This window comes from Protopterus annectens, chromosome 14.part0 (assembly GCF_019279795.1).
Source record: "Protopterus annectens isolate FY-2018-M chromosome 14.part0, PAN1.0, whole genome shotgun sequence".
Lineage (NCBI taxonomy): Eukaryota > Metazoa > Chordata > Ceratodontiformes > Protopteridae > Protopterus > Protopterus annectens.
In genome coordinates, this window is record NC_056748.1 from 107767816 (window position 1) to 107784806 (window position 16991).

The window sequence follows — 16991 nt, forward strand, 5'->3', positions numbered from 1 at the left end:
GGCATTCTTGTTCCTGATATCATGACTCTCCTGACTGTGTAATTAAGGAAGCAAGAGATACAAGTGAGTTCCTGCTACAGTGTTATCTGTGAAGTCACTCAAATTATGCACAGAAATTGAAGAACAGCCTTTAACTTTCCGATAGCCAAGAGGCATACTGGATTGTGTAGCAGTCAGTTCCACTTTATCTTAATCAAAAAGACAAACATCCCCACCTACAGCCTTTTCCCATTCTTCTCCATCCTGCTTGCACAACACACACATTCAATAATGTTCCCCTTATTAGTGATGAGTGGACTGCTTTTTCTTCTACCTGTGCAAATTACATTACACTCCCCACCTAATCTGCAGCCCCAGATGACATTGGGACCCAACCTCCCTATAATTTGTTCTTCCCATAAAATTATTCATCTTCCATGTATTCCTCTAATCCCTACAAATTAAGTTCCTTAACACACAACATCAGCATTCTCACCCTTGAAAAGACTGCTTAATATGGATAGTGTCCCGCACCTTGTATAATCTTAAATTGCAAGAAAAAGCTGAACGGAATCACATCCTTGTACTGACTTTAGAATGCTGTCATTAAATGTTTAGAGCCATAATCCTCTGCACTAACTGCTAGACATGTTCACTCTCTTCAGAGTAGTAATCTTAGATAGGATCATTTTATAATCCAAGATAAATGGTGGTAAATTAGTGCTCAGAAACATGTAAAACAAAAAAGAAATGCACTAAAGTTGCGAGTCCAAAGCACCTCTTTATTTCCACTGCAAAACGTAAAAATTAAGCGCTTTCGTCAAATTAGTTTGACTTCATCAGAATTAATTACTACATCTCAAATGAACCTTTTATATACCATTAGACATCAATTAATGTAATAAATTCCTACCAATGATTTCATCAGTCTAATTAAACAAAAGAAGTCTTAAAGAAATATGTAATAAAAATTATTCTTTTCAAAAAACATTAAACTAAAAGTTGTTTCACAAACATTATAAAATTCAAACCTCAAACTGGTATCATATATAAACCTTTCCTGTAAACATTAACAATGGTCAAATAACTTATGTATACTAAAATATACTATAAAAAAACAAAACCATTAAATGTTTTCTGCTTTTTCTTTTAAAATAGAATGGATACTCAAATGGTCATTTAAGCCAGGTGAAAGATTTGCGGCAAACCTTAGTTGCCACATAAGCTCCTTTTTATTTAATACATTCTGCCAATCCCCTCCCCTGGCCTCCAAATTTATTTGCTCTAGGATTCCAAAACGATAGCCCTTATGGTTTTCACAAATAATACTATGTTTGTACAGTGCGTTTGTCTCTTTTTTATTTTTAATATCGTACAGATGTTCATATATTCTAGTCTTAAGGGATCTTTCTGTTTTCCCAATATAGTATGAACTGCAAGAATTACACTTGGCCAAATACACTAGCCTATTAGAATAGCAGTTACCCTTCCTAAAATAGACTACACTTTTAATGTTGTTTTCTAGACTGATCTCATGATCTTGCAAAATGTAACTACAATATTTACATCTACCACATGGTTTAGTACCTGTTTTGGCCTTATTTTTATTAGACATTTGTTGTCCTCTCTCTAAAACTCTTTTGATGTTAGATGCAATTTTTGTAGTGAAAAATGGTTCATCCCCCACCACTTTAAATACTTCATGATCCACTTTAAAAATGCTCCAATTCTTTTGTATAACTCCTTTTAGTTGTTGACTTATAGGACTATACTGTATAATACAAGTTTGTTCAAAGTTAATATTATTCACTGTTCCACTTGCTACTTCATGGTTTGTAAGGTTGTTTTTGTTCAAACCTTTACCAAGAAGGGGTAAATATTTTTCCCCCACTCTCCCAATACTTCTTTTAAGGTACTATTAACCAAACTTGCAGGGTAACCCCTGTCCAAAAACATACTTCTGAGGAGATCAAATTCACTCAAAACATCTTCGTACAATGAGGTCATCCTAGCAACTCTAACAGCTTGTCCCTTTATTATACTCTTTTTCTGAGATAAGGGATGGTAGCTGTTGTAGTGTAAATAGTGGTTACAAAACGTTTTTTTTACGAAAAATCCTGGATATAAATTTTTCTTTACCCTTAATAATTTTAATATCCAGGTAACTAATTTCATGAAAATCGTGATGGAAAGTAAACTTTAAAAATTGTGTAGATTGATTCAAATACTGTATAAATAAAGAAATACTCTCCACACTTCCTTTCCATAAAATAAAAATATCATCCAAAAAACGACAGTAAAAAGATATGTTCTCATAAAAATTGCTCTTAAACAAATATTCCCTTTCCCAACCTAATAGTACCACATTGGAATAGGTGGGTGCGCAGGCTGCTCCCATTGCTACACCTCGGACTTGTTGGTAATATTCGTCCTCAAAAAAGATGAAATTGTTATCTAGAATAATTTCCATTATTTCACAAACTAGCTTGACCTCATCATTGTTTAAATTAGACAAACTATATAAGGTTTCCTCAAAAAAGTTTAAACCTTCTTGTTTTGGAATACAGGTAAAGAGGTCAATTACATCTATGGTCAAAAGGTGTAAATCAGCATGCCACAAGTTGTCCTTAAGCTGTCCTAAAAAATCCCAGGAGTCTTTAACCAAGTGTGGACAACTATTGACCACATGCTTGATCTTTCTGTCCACATACACAGATAAATTGTGTGTCTTAGACCCTGCTGCTGCCACTATGGGTCTAAAGGGTGGGTTCTCCATACTCTTATGTATTTTAGGAATACCAAAAATTGACGGTATTTTAGGGTACAAGTTTGTTAAAAATTCATATTCAGTCTTTGTAATTATTTGATCCATTAAGTATTCGTACAAAAAACTGTCTATTCTTTGGTAGGCTATATGTATTTCATTTCTAGAACATGTGGAGTAACTGTTTTCATTAAACAGTATATTTTGCATAACGTTAGTGTAATCAATACTGTTGTACAATACAATCCCTCCACCTTTGTCTGGAACCATAACACGGATACTTCTGTCATTCCTCAAATTTGTAAGCAAAGTCCTTTCTGTATAATTAAGGTTATGACATTTTTTTTGTGTTTGCCCCAAATTTTATATATATCATCCCTGATAACTTTCTCAAATGTACTAATCAGGGGATGTGGGGGGTGGGGGGTTAAAAGTGCTATTCTTCTTAAGACTTGTCCTTGTTTGGTTAATTTCATGCTTATCATGCTTTTCACTCCTAGCATGTATTAATTTTAAATTAAGTTTCCTTAAGTATAATTGCAGTTCTACTAATGTATCAGCTATATCCGGAATTTTAGTTGGTACGAATTTGAACCCTTTAGAAAAGAGAGAAAAATATTCCAGTGTAATTTCCTTGTCTGTATAATTAAAAATGTGAAAACCATTCATAGTGTACTGAATTTTAGGCAAATTGCCATTTAAACCTAAACCTGGTGAGGGTTCCCTTACCATCTGGGAGAATTCCTGTATTTTTGCACTACTTTGCTGTAAGCAGAAAAGTTCGTCTGTTTGTGATTGGCTATTCTTTTGGAGCGCCTGGGTAAGGGAAAATCCTGAGGGACAACAAAATGCTCATCATTTTCTGTATTGTAACCATCTAATTCATCTAAAACTTCAAAGTCTGTAGGATTAAAAACATTTTCAATAATAGGACTACTACTAGGGTGCACTACATTACCTTGGTCATGAAACATTAATCTATCAGTGGGATAAACATTCCTATGTAGGTATTGTTTTCTATCCCTTTCCAACTTCTTACCTTTTTTCTTAAAAAGGTTATCACATTTTTTACAAACTCTGTTTAAAATTTTATCATATAGGCCCTGGTACTGATCAAACAATAGGTCTGAAACAATCAACTTGTTTAGGTGTTCAACCTCTTTCTGTAATTTCCCCTCCATTTTTTCATATACCGATACACTTCTTTCAAGTAATTCCAGGCCCCATCTATCAAACATGTGGGTAAATTCATTAATACATTCTTTGTCATAATGAATTCCAAAAGGAAACTTAAAAACTCTAAAGCCCTGGGGCACTATTTTTCCTTTTATACATTCATTTAAGTAACATATTTCCAATTGACATAGTTTGTATTTAAAAAACCTTTTTTCAAACGTATATAGCATGTCTTTTAAAGATTTAAACTCATTATACACATTGTCTTTTCCTTTTTGAGTGTGAACAAAACCACTGGTTGTACCAGAAAAAGAATAATGTTTCTGTTTAAACTGGACAAAAAAGTCTCCAGTAGTTACACGAGGTCTGTCCTGTTTAAAAGTTTTATTAAAGCCAGATAAAACGGCCGGTTTAAGGTTTCCTGTTTTACTGGCTTCTTTATTACAATTACAGCGTCTTTCTTTTTCCAGAGGACTAGAATTTAATCGACCGTGAACATGACGATATGGTGACCGAGGACCTTCAAGATGTGCAGAGTAAAAAAACTTTTAAAAAAGGTACTGTTTTTCATAACGCTAACTGTTTACCTAGTAAAAATTGTGGTCGATTAAATTCTAGTCCTCTGGAAAAAGAAAGACGCTGTAATTGTAATAAAGAAGCCAGTAAAACAGGAAACCTTAAACCGGCCGTTTTATCTGGCTTTAATAAAACTTTTAAACAGGACAGACCTCGTGTAACTACCGGAGACTTTTTTGTCCAGCTTAAACAGAAACATTATTCTTTTTCTGGTACAACCAGTGGTTTTGTTCACACTCAAAAAGGAAAAGACAATGTGTATAATGAGTTTAAATCTTTAAAAGACATGCTATATACGTTTGAAAAAAGGTTTTTTAAATACAAACTATGTCAATTGGAAATATGTTACTTAAATGAATGTATAAAAGGAAAAATAGTGCCCCAGGGCCTTAGAGTTTTTAAGTTTCCTTTTGGAATTCATTATGACAAAGAATGTATTAATGAATTTACCCACATGTTTGATAGATGGGGCCTGGAATTACTTGAAAGAAGTGTATCGGTATATGAAAAAATGGAGGGGAAATTACAGAAAGAGGTTGAACACCTAAACGAGTTGATTGTTTCAGACCTATTGTTTGATCAGTACCAGGGCCTATATGATAACATTTTAAACAGAGTTTGTAAAATATGTGATAACCTTTTTAACAAAAAAGGTAAGAAGTTGGAAAGGGATAGAAAACAATACCTACATAGGAATGTTTATCCCACTGATAGATTAGTTTCATGACCAAGGTAATGTAGTGCACCCTAGTAGTAGTCCAATTATTGAAAATGGTTTTAATCCTACAGACTTTGAAGTTTTAGATGAATTAGATGGTTACAATACAGAAAATGATGAGTATTTTGTTGTCCCTCAGGATTTTCCCTTATCCAGCCGCTCCAAAAGAATAGCCAATTGCAAACAGACGAAGTTTTCTGCTTACAGCAAAGTAGTGCAAAAATACAGGAATTCTCCCAGATGGTAAGGGAACCCTCACCAGGTTTTGGTTTAAATGGCAATTTGCCTAAAATTCAGTACACTATGAATGGTTTTCACATTTTTAATTATACAGACAAGGAAATTAAACCGGAATATTTTTCTCTCTTTTCTAAAGGGTTCAAATTTGTACCAACTAAAATTCCGGATATAGCTGATACATTAGTAGAACTGCAATTATACTTAAGGAAACTTAATTTAAAATTAATACATGCTAGGAGTGAAAAGCATGATAAGCATGAAATTAACCAAACAAGGACAAGTCTTAAGAAGAATAACACTTTTAACCCCCCCCTACATCCCCTGATTAGTACATTTGAGAAAGTTATCAGGGATGATATATATAAAATTTGGGGCAAACACAAAAACAATGTCATAACCTTAATTATACAGAAAGGACTTTGCTTACAAATTTGAGGAATGACAGAAGTATTCGTGTTATGGTTAAAGACAAAGGTGGAGGGATTGTATTGTACAACAGTATTGATTACACTAACGTTATGCAAAATATACTGTTTAATGAAAACAGTTACTCCACATGTTCTAGAAATGAAATACATATAGCCTACCAAAGAATAGACAGTTTTTTGTACGAATACTTAATGGATCAAAGAATTACAAAGACTGAATATGAATTTTTAACAAACTTGTACCCTAAAATACCGTCAATTTTTGGTATTCCTAAAATACATAAGAGTATGGAGAACCCACCCTTTAGACCCATAGTGGCAGCAGCAGGGTCTAAGACACACAATTTATCTGTGTATGTGGACAGAAAGATCAAGCATGTGGTCAATAGTTGTCCACACTTGGTTAAAGACTCCTGGGATTTTTTAGGACAGCTTAAGGACAACTTGTGGCATGCTGATTTACACCTTTTGACCATAGATGTAATTGACCTCTTTACCTGTATTCCAAAACAAGAAGGTTTAAACTTTTTTGAGGAAACCTTATATAGTTTGTCTAATTTAAACAAATCCGCCTCAGGGCGTTTTGCGCGTTTTTGCGCGGTTGGGCGCCTAGCGCAGCAGCGGTTATACAGGTTTAAACTATTTCTGGCTCCGCCAAGTCTGCTCTTCAATTTTTCCCTTAGAAGCTCTACTCAGTCTATTTAGCTGTATATATTAGCACTTGTTTTCGGAACTTCTATCCTTAGCAAGCACTCATAATAAAACAAGCACTCTTACCCTAAAGTAAGCACTACAGGCATCCACTACCCCCTGTGAATACCCACTTCCCTTAAAGGCACAACACTCCTTATAATATTCTAGTATGTCGAGTGGTAGACCACTAGCATCCTCTCTTGTTCAGCTGGTTAATCTGGGAATCTTAAGACAATGTTACAATTGTCTCATGTACACAGACAACCCTCTTCTCCTTCCTACTAACACATATACTTGTGAGAGATGCAACTATATAGCCAGACTGGAGGCTGAACTCTCTCAACTCAGGACTGGCAAGACCAGACAGGAAGAGATGGTACCCACACCCAAAGCAAAACCAGTCACACATAAAACCACCACTACTACAAACCAAACACATAAGAACACAAAGACATACTCGGAGGCTCTTATAAAAAACTTACCAAAACAACAGAGGCCTCCAAAGCAGACACCCAGAAATACACCCCCACAAAACATAACACCTACAACACATACCTCAAGCAACAGGTGTGTCACACAATCACAGCCCCTAAGGCAAAACACTATGCCAGAGACATTAGTAATAGGTGACTCTATAGTCAGACACACCGACGTTCCACTTACCAGGCTGAATAAGGAGAGGGTAACGGTGAGCTGCCTATCGGGGGCTAGGATCCGCCACATTACACACGCACTCAGGTCACTCCAAAGCAAGTACAAGTATGATTCAGTCATTGTCCATGCGGGTGTGAATGACCTGAGACGTACCTCCCTGGACTACATGAAAAGAGACATTGAGGAGCTCTCCAATTATGTAGCCCAGACTGGTATGACCCTGACCCTGAGCAGCATCCTGCCTTCACCAAGAATGATGCCTCAGTACAAAGACAAAATGATCAGTTTTAACAATTGGCTTAATCACTGGTGTCATTCTAGGGGATCCAATGTCTGTCAGCCTGGGATGACATGCTGGACAAGCCACGTTGCCGCAAGGGATGGCTTGCACCTGTCACCACTGGGCTTCGGATACTGGCCAAGGCTCTTGCCACCCCCATAGTGCCTTTTTTAGGCAATGCTCAAAGGTCAAATCATCCTCCATAAAAAACAATAATGGAAAAAAATTAAGGGTAATGCTGCTCAACGCCAGAAGTCTAAATCTCAAGATGCAGGCACTCAAGCACTTCTCAGTATGGAGAACATCGATGTCTGTGCAGTAACGAAACCTGGTTCAAGGCTCCTGAGAGCACTCCACCGATACCAGGCTATACCTCATATCATGCGTTACGACCTCATGATCCAGGCCGAACCACAAAGGGAGGAGTGTCCATTTTCATAAAGGACACCTACACCTCTCGATTGGTGGCTACCCATGAAGCATCAGAAACCATACAAGTTTTACTCACCATAGGCAAAACTGCCATACAACTGGTCGCATGTTATAGAACATCCTCCCAATCCCAGGAATCCCATCAAGCATTCCTGAAAACACTGGAGGATATGAATGTCACACCAAACACCATCATATTGGGTGACTTCAACTACCCCAACATAGACTGGGCCCACTATTCTAGCCCTAACACCCTAGCCCAAAGATTCCTGGAATTCATAAACTCAAATGCTATGGAGCAACTGGTCACTTCTCCTACGAGGAGAGATAATATACTTGACCTGATTATCACAAACATGGGGTCCAAATGCTCCGCACCGGATATAAACCCCTCACTAGTAAGATCTGATCATAAACTGATCACGTTGGATGTACATATCCCACCCCACCCCCAGTACAAAAGAGTACAGTGAAAAACTTTTCAAAAGCTGACTTTCGCTCCTCAAGTCAGAAATGATATCCTTTAAGCCTACTGGGTTAATGGAAACCACATCCCAAAATGCTGAATCCTTCACAAAAGCCTTCTACGGACATCTCCAAGAATGCATGGATCAAGCAATCCCAACTAAAACCAAGACCCTCTCCACCAAGGGAAAACGCCCGGTTTGGTGGACCCGGCTATAAACAAACTGTACAACAAAGAAGGAAGCTACTGCAGGACAAAGCCAAATCCCACAAGGGAAAGGCTTCCCTGATCAGCACAAGTAAAAAACTACGTTCTCTCATAAAAACATCTAAAGCAAACTTTGAGAAAAGATTGCCAAGGATACCAAAGACAATCACAAGGCCTTCTTCAATTATGTCAGAACCTTGGGAGGAATTCTCAGATATGCTCTGAGCTAGTACACAATGACAAAAAATTCACTGACCCTACCGACATTGCCAATATTCTGGCAGATAGGTTCAGTGCAAATTTCTCCCCTCCCTCACCACCTAAAGATGAAGTAATTATCCCTGCTGAATGTAACCTACCTGTCATCACAGACATACAGGTGAAATCAGCACTCAACAAGGCAAAAAACACAGCATCTATGGGACCCGATGGTATCCCCGGTTGCGTGTTACGTGAACTTCAAGATGAACTAAACCCGCCCCTAAGAACTCTATTCAATCTTAGCCTCACTACAGGATATGTACCTGAACACTGGCGCACAGCAACAGTGGTCCCACTCCACAAAGGGGGAAATTCTACTGACCCTGGTAACTACCGCCCCATAAGTTTGACCAGCCTGGTCTGTAAGGCTATGGAAAGAATCATCATGGAACTCATAAATGGCGACATTGGGGATCTGCAGACCCTTGATCCCACACAGTTCGGTTTTGTAAAAGGCAGATCCTGCCTCTTAAACCTGGTTGACTTCTTGAGACAGTCACTAGTGCCATCGATGAGGGCAAGGCTGTCCACACTGCCTACTTGGACTTGGCTAAGGCCTTTGACACGATACCACACTCTGGCATCATTGACAAGCTCAGCAGCCTAAATGTAAATCCATATGTCACAAGATGGGTAGCAAACTGGCTAAAAACAGAACCCATAAGGTTAAAATTGCTGGAGCCATGTCAGACTCAAAACCAGTCACAAGTGGTGTCCCACAGGGCTCAGTCTTGGGTCCACTCCTATTCGGCATTTACTTCTCAGATGTGAAAGCAAATATGGAAGGATTATGGCTGACAAAGTTTGCAGATGACTGCAAACTGGGTGCCATAGTTGATTCACCTGCTGACACACACATCCTACAGAAAGGTCTCACTGAAACGGACAACTGGTGCGGAATCATGGCCTCAAACTTAACGCCAAAAATGTATAGTCATCCCCTTTGGGAAAAACAAAGTACCCACAAATTATCACGTAGACAATAACCCACTGAATACGGAAGAAGTAATCAGAGACCTGGGGACTCAAGTCGATAGTGACCTCTCCTTTGACAACCATGTTGCCAAAGTGGTCAGAAAGACATTCTACCTTGCCCATCTCATCATGAAGGGATTCTCATCCAGATCAAAGGAGGTCATTGTACCTCTATATTCCTCCCTTGTCAGGCCCATGATTGAATATAATGCTCCATTTGGGATGTATCTCATCCGGCACATGCAGCAACTGGAAAGACCCCAGAAGTACCTCACCAAGAGGATCATAGGTCTCAAACATGTGCCTTATCCAGCTAGATTAAAGAAACTCCAGCTCTATTCAGTAGCATACCGCCTGCTCAGAGGTGATTTGTGCCTGACATACAGGGCCATGTCCAACCAGGAATTGATGGACATGCTCCATCTCAAAAAATCCAAATCCACCAGAACCACACGAGCTAAAGATTCCAACCTCTGCACAAATATGAATAGGACATGCTGGAGGGATAGATTCATAACACAGAGGTTACCCATACTCTGGAACAAAATCCCAGTTCATGTGAGACAGAGCCCTTCATTGGCACTGTTCAAGAAAAATCTCGATGCATGGATGGGAGATCGCAAGTTTACCCCGGGAGTCACCTCAGTGTCACTACTAGACAGAGGTATAGTTTACTAAATAATGGGGTCCCACATGTGTCACTACTAGAGAGGCGCAACTATATAGTATGGGGTGGCGTAAAGCCACATCACTGTTGGCTAGGCTTATAAATGCCCCCGGGCAGATAGCCTAGTACACTACTATGAAACTATGAAACTATGAGGTCAAGCTAGTTTGTGAAATAATGGAAATTATTCTAGATAACAATTTCATCTTTTTTGAGGACGAATATTAACAACAAGTCCGAGGTGTAGCAATGGGACCAGCCTGCGCACCCACCTATTCCAATGTGGTACTATTAGGTTGGGAAAGGGAATATTTGTTTAAGAGCAATTTTTATGAGAACATATCTTTTTACTGTCGTTTTTTTGGATGATATTTTTATTTTATGGAAAGGAAGTGTGGAGAGTATTTCTTTATTTATACAGTATTTGAATCAAACTAAACAATTTTTAAAGTTTACTTTCCATCACGATTTTCATGAAATTAATTACCTGGATATTAAAATTATTAAGGGTAAAGAAAAATTTATATCCAGGATTTTTCGTAAAAAAACGTTTTGTAACCACTATTTACACTACAACAGCTACCATCCCTTATCTCAGAAAAAGAGTATAATAAAGGGACAAGCTGTTAGAGTTGCTAGGATGACCTCATTGTACGAAGATGTTTTGAGTGAATTTGATCTCCTCAGAAGTATGTTTTTGGACAGGGGTTACCCTGCAAGTTTGGTTAATAGTACCTTAAAAGAAGTGTTGGGAGAGTGGGGGAAAATATTTACCCCTTCTTGGTAAAGGTTTGAACAAAAACAACCTTACAAACCATGAAGTAGCAAGTGGAACAGTGAATAATATTAACTTTGAACAAACTTGTATTATACAGTATAGTCCTATAAGTCAGCAACTAAAAGGAGTTATACAAAAGAATTGGAGCATTTTTAAAGTGGATCATGAAGTATTTAAAGTGGTGGGGGATGAACCATTTTTCACTACAAAAATTGCACCTAACATCAAAAGAGTTTTAGAGAGAGGACAACAAATGTCTAATAAAAATGAGGCCAAAACAGGTACTAAACCATGTGGTAGATGTAAATATTGTAGTTACATTTTGCAAGATCATGAGATCAGTCTAGAAAACAACATTAAAAGTGTAGTCTATTTTAGGAAGGGTAACTGCTATTCTAATAGGCTAGTGTATTTGGCCAAGTGTAATACTTGCAGTTCATACTATATTGGGAAAACAGAAAGATCCCTTAAGACTAGAATATATGAACATCTGTACGATATTAAAAATAAAAAAGAGACAAACGCACTGTACAAACATAGTATTATTTGTGAAAACCATAAGGGCTATCTTTTTGGAATCCTAGAGCAAATAAATTTGGAGGCCAGGGGAGGGGATTGGCAGAATGTATTATATAAAAAGGAGCTTATGTGACAACTAAGGTTGGCCGCAAATCTTTCACCTGGCTTAAATGACCATTTGAGTATCCATTCTATTTTAAAAGAAAAAGCAGAAAACATTTAATGGTTTTGTTTTTTTTATAGTATATTTTAGTATACATAAGTTATTTGACCATTGTTAATGTTTACAGGAAAGGTTTATATATGATACCAGTTTGAGGTTTGAATTTTATAATGTTTGTGAAACAACTTTTAGTTTAATGTTTTTTGAAAAGAATAATTTTTATTACATATTTCTTTAAGACTTCTTTTGTTTAATTAGACTGATGAAATCATTGGTAGGAATTTATTACATTAATTGATTTCTAATGGTATATAAAAGGTTCATTTGAGATGTAGTAATTAATTCTGATGAAGTCAAACTAATTTGACGAAAGCGCTTAATTTTTACGTTTTGCAGTGGAAATAAAGAGGTGCTTTGGACTCGCAACTTTAGTGCATTTCTTTTTTAGGATCATTTTATGCTGAAGTTCTGTTTTGCACATTTGTTCTTGAAGATCTGTGGAGGTACTCCTTTAACATCATTTACTCTGACAGGAATGTACATTTATGTCGAGAAAATTTAAATCACACATGACGTCACTTCATACATTTTACATGGAACTACAGGATCAATGCATTGTTTCTTAACTTCTTCACATTATATTCATGCTTTCTTATGATCATTGTCATTTACAAATGAAGATGAGTTTTGTGAAAATATATTCTACTGACAACTCTGAAGTATATCCAAATATTATTCCTTCTCTTTAACAACTAACTTGCAAAACAGAACATCAATATAAAATGAGCCCTGTTTAAGGGTACTTCTACAAACAGACTGAACGTGCAAAATAAGCAACAACATGGTAAAAATAAGGGGCGTTGAGCAGATATAAACGGCATGTTAAACGAGAATGAGGAGAACGGTGAATTGTTGACGGAACAGAATAACAAACCAAGAGGCAAACTTGAAGAGCAATAAAACACTTCCAGGAGAAGTAACATGAAAATGTTGGGACTTCCTGAGAAAAAGATGAGAAACAATATATTTCTCTTTTCTCTTCATGAATTCTGAAAACTTTAAATCTAGCAACAGGACTATTACATGAAACAGAACTATTAGATCTTTAGGCAAATCACTTTCCAATCAAAATTCCCAACCAAGCTCTATAATAGTTAAATCTATCTCTTTTTTTCTTGATAAAGGACTTGTAGTTATAGCTACCTAGATAATTTATTCCACTGTAATTATTTTCAAGCAGCATAAGGTGAGAAAAGTATTATAGCATTAAAACTATTGAAACAAGCTGAAACTGCCTACAACTAAAAACCGTAAAACATAATAATAAAAGTACTTTTACTTTATCTTGTAAGGATTAAGAAATTCCTATCTTTTGGAGAAAGACTGTTGAGTTATTCAGAAGAAACCTTCCCTGGAATTCAAAAAAATAATGACTGGGCATGCTAATTGAGACAGGTATGGCCACAATGAGAGCCACCTCATTAGCAACTCATTTCCATGTCACTGGTACTCTCAGACCAGAGCATCCTTGTATTCTCCCTAGTGGCCAATGCATTCCATTAGCAAAGGTACTCTTTCACTCTGTCTCACTCACACACACACACACACACACACACACACACACTTGTGTGCCCACACACATTATGACACTAATGCATAAACACAGACTCCCTGACATCCTGCCTTCCCACATACAGCAACATGCACTCAATCATGAACAAGTTCCCAACATGATTGATAACACCCATATTCCTGCACCACAATATGGCACACACACACACACACACACACACACACACACACACACACACACACACACACACACACACACACACACACACACACACACAGATATATGCACACACACATTCAGACTTTGTTTCCTAATTTCCTACCTACCTCCTGTAGTGTGACGACCCAAGCAGAGACACACACAGAAACAAACACAGAGACACACATACACACACACACACACACACACACACACACACACACACACACACACACAAATACCCTTATTCATGCTCCTATAGCCATTCACAGACATATACACACTAACATAACCCCTATGCTCACGACTTCTCTGAAATTACCTTTACCATGAGTACTCCCATAGAAGCAAATGACATATCACTGGGTTTTACAATAGTCTTCATTCTCTGTTTTGAAACTGCAGAGATCTAGGACAAGATTGTAAGCTCTAACACTGGCTTCTACCTTTGGTGGTGGCCTTTTCTGAGTCAGATACAGGTCCACTACAGTGATCTTAAACTGACTACTGGATCACCAGGCTGGGCCATCTCCTTTCCTGAGCTATATGCTAATGAGCTATTCCAGGAGAGTGGCATATGCAAATTAACCATGTAATCTCCCCCAGGAATACCTATGGTAAGACATTTATGCAGTGGAGCAATTCAGAGAATTGGTTGGTTGTGAAGCTTAGCTCAGCCAGCCCAGTTAATTAACTTACTCAAGAGTTCTCATTTACCAATTACTTTTAATGGGAGAGGGAATGCTAGACTCCAGGGATAAAAAAAAACAATGCCTTTCGGCTTTTCTCAGTTAAGGGTCACCACAGCAGATCAACGCTCTGCAGATTGATTGACAGTGGAGTTTTATGGTGTCAACTTGCCAGCCCAGTGCCCAACCTTCACAGAAGACACACACACACACACACACACACCTACCTGCATGTCTTTTAAAGCTCACTTGACCACAGGGAGGATGTGCAGACTCCACACAGAAGGCACTCCAGCCTAGAATTGAACTGGGGAACCTCTAGCTGTGAGGTGACAATGCTAACCACTGCACCACTGTGGCCAGAACACTAGACTCCAGGCATAATGTTTAAATATTACCCTGCAGCCAGTTAAGCATTGTTAGAATAGCGGTTTGGCAACATGAAAGATGTATGGGCTGCTGAAGACTGTAGACAACAGGGATACTCTTTAAATATCATTCTTAGTCACTTTAAAAAGTTACAAGAAACTGATGGAAAATACTTTAAACAGTGTACCTTCAGATAAGAGGAACATGATTTAGTCTTTTGAGCTAACACTGGATACCAGGGACTCTATTTCAGTTATCTTAATATTAAATTATTAAACAATAAATAAATAAATGGGAGAAATGTTTTGAACTATGCAACTTTAGTGCAGGGAGCATCACTTTAACAACAGTTTTAGTCCTCTGCACTCATGCTAAATGTTAGGAAGGTTATTTAAATATAGCCCTTAGTCCCTTAAAAAATTAAGCTAGGCGAGAAAAAGTTTCAAATCCTAACTAGGCAGAGCTTTAGTCCTTTACATCAACTGAGAACTTCATGAATGGACAGCTCTTGCATCTTACCGTAACTTCTGAATGATAAGAAACATGGAGTTATAATGTCAGGCATTACTAATTGAGTGTAATAGTGAGTTATGAGGGACAGGGCAGGTATAAGACACCACATGAGGATCATTCTGTAAAATCAGAAATAGTCAGGATGGAAAGGGAACTGACATACATCTAAATGACTGTGCTTAAGACTTCTATACAAAGCCAGAAGGAACATTAGATGACAGCTGGGAGAAACTGTAAATGTTATTCTGACTAATATAATGGTAAATAGAGCTACAGATCATGCTTTGTGGTGCATTTTCCAACACTAAGAAGAATGACGCTTATGTCTGGCATTACTGAGTGACTGGAATTATCTGTGACTACCCAGGGTCAAGGAAACAATAAAAGGGTATATCAGAGGCATTTTGTAAACTAAGGGACAGGAAACTGTTATGGCAGGATGTCCATGTGTGCATATCTATGTATGTGTTTGCATGTTTGTGTGTATGTATGTGTGTATGCATGTGTGCGTGTGCGTGTGTGTGTGTGTGTGTGTGTGTGTGTGTGTGTGTGTGTGTGTGTGTGTGCGTGTGTGTATGTGTGTGTGTGTGTGTGTGTGTGTGTGTGTGTGTGTGTGTGTGTGTGTGTGTGTGTGTGTGTGTGTGTGTGTGCACATGCACATGTGTGTGTGTGCACAGTGTGTGTGTGTGTGTGTGTGTGTGTGTGTGTGTGTGTGTGTGTGTGTGTGTGTGTGTGTGAGAATAATGATGGTGTGCCTATGCCAGCATGATGCATGGGCCTCCAGAGATGATTACTGCAGGTAAGTGTTGATTGCCCCTAATGGTAACATCACATGATCCAGGAAAATGCAAATTAGTGGATAATGAAGTCTTTCCTCGTTGCGGCTAATGAGACTCTAAATCACATTTTCTGCTATCACTGAGACAGATTATTTTCAGCTATGGCTCTGCTTTCCCTTTATGAATTCCAGTGCTTATTTTTTTCCTGTGTCACTTCAGTAACTTTTTGGCAAGTACCTAAAGTTACCGTATATTCTTCATTTCATAGACCAGTGGAAGTTATATTTCAGGACTCAAGCTTTAAGGATTAAAATGGTTTATCAGTTACTGCATTGGAATGAAAATTACAGTAATTATTTTTTTCAGAGAACACCTGTATGTATCGGCATATTATAAGTTTTCATTGTTTAAAAAATATGGGCATGTTGATAAGTAATCCAAACCTATTTTATTAATTTATTCTCATATTTCCTCAACATTGATTATCAGTACTGAAATGTTTCAGCGAAACTACCTTCTACATATGAGGGTAATCACACACACTGTCCTGGCACTGTAACATCTGCTGGAGGTGTTAGGAGGGACACTGCTATACCTGTATGCAACATTATGAGCAATACAGGCTAGTTGACTGGTGTGCATGGCAGATATATATATATATATATATATATATATATATATATATATATATATATATATATATATATATATATAGAGCACAATCCACATTGTCACTAATAATGTCTATGCCATTAATGTTGTCAAACACCTATGTATGTATGTAGAGTGTGCATCACCAGAACAGGTAGCACACATGTAACTGGTGTAACAACTTGATTGGTGTTCCACACCATCAGACAGTCATGTTTATGGCACAAAAAGAATACCTAGGTA